The sequence below is a fragment of the Limulus polyphemus genome, unplaced genomic scaffold (assembly GCF_000517525.1).
Source record: "Limulus polyphemus unplaced genomic scaffold, Limulus_polyphemus-2.1.2 Scaffold2621, whole genome shotgun sequence".
Taxonomy (NCBI): domain Eukaryota; kingdom Metazoa; phylum Arthropoda; class Merostomata; order Xiphosura; family Limulidae; genus Limulus; species Limulus polyphemus.
The window spans coordinates 56837-58206 of NW_013668231.1; positions in this window are offsets into that span (position 1 = coordinate 56837).

Here is a 1370-nt window from a genome sequence, read left to right on the forward strand (position 1 = left end):
ATAGGGATTCAGAATTCCAAGACGCTGATATCTCTTGTACTTAATGGCATTGGAAAACAAAGGATTATCGATGAACTCGGGACATTAGGAACATTCAGAATAAGATGTACAGCAAGTCGTAATCCAGCCATGGTAAGCAAGTGCGTCGTCTTTTAATAGATGAGAATCCAAGAACACATATGTCAGTGGTTAAAGATATCCACTTGCCTGAGGAAACAGTAAGCAATATAATCAAGCTGCAACCGCGATGCATTCTTTCGAAGGTAGCATACCTCGAGCAAATGGAGAATGAAACTAGTATTCCACAGGAAGACATACCGGTCAAGACATCTATCAATTTCTGTTTGAGCGGACTTTTGAAGTGGGCGCTGGGAAATGATCGTTCTTGTACACCAGATGAATTATGTGAAGTAAGCCAGGAGGAAGGGTATGCTTTGGACATGACAGCCTTACGTCAGAGCCTTTTCAAAAAAAAAACGACGTTCAAGAGCTATTATTTAAATGCATGGTCGTCAGATATAGTATCCCCCAAACCCCCAAAATTATGTTTTGTATGAGCTCTAACCCCCCTTAAAAGACTCAAAATGGGCAGACTCAACTCTTTGTATGTCAGTCCGTTGGGTGCTTAAAACTCTATATTTGTGTCAGTTTTCATCTTGATTGCTGTAAATATGACCGAACAGGAGCCGCCAAAAATACACATTTTTGGGATTTTTGATCCCATAAAATCCATAACAAGGCCTAAATCAAGAGAATTAAGGAGTGTCTGGGCATATTGGACCAAGGTATAATCCTACCAAGTTTCAAGTCAATCCGCGAGAGAAATGAAAGAATGGAGGTCGATTGAAAAATATTTGGAACAAGAAGAAGAGACATGAAAATACAAATTGTATGTAAATATCTGATCTTTGTGGTCTTCTAGACATATAACTAATTTGTTAGATACTTCTGTCAGTCTAATTTTCATTTGGAGCTTTGAGTAAAAAAAAGAATGCCATTTTCATTATCTTGCCATTTGCTGTTTCAGCTAAAAATGAAGGGTTGAATACATTATTTTAGTGTTCATTATTATTATTACTAAAAGTACGAAACATAACTATGAAATTAGTCCAATTATACAATTGCAAGTAAAAGATGGGTGTAATAAACATTCCAATATAATGTTCAAAGAACTCTTTTGCCAAGTGTACATCCGAGCATGAATATATTTATATATATATATATACACAGTTAGTCATATCTTATTAATGCACTTAACATCTGAGTTCTCAGTCATATCTTATTAATGCACTTAACATCTGAGTTCTCAGTCATATCTTATTAATGCACTTAACATCTGAGTTCTCAGTCATATCTTATTAATGCACTTA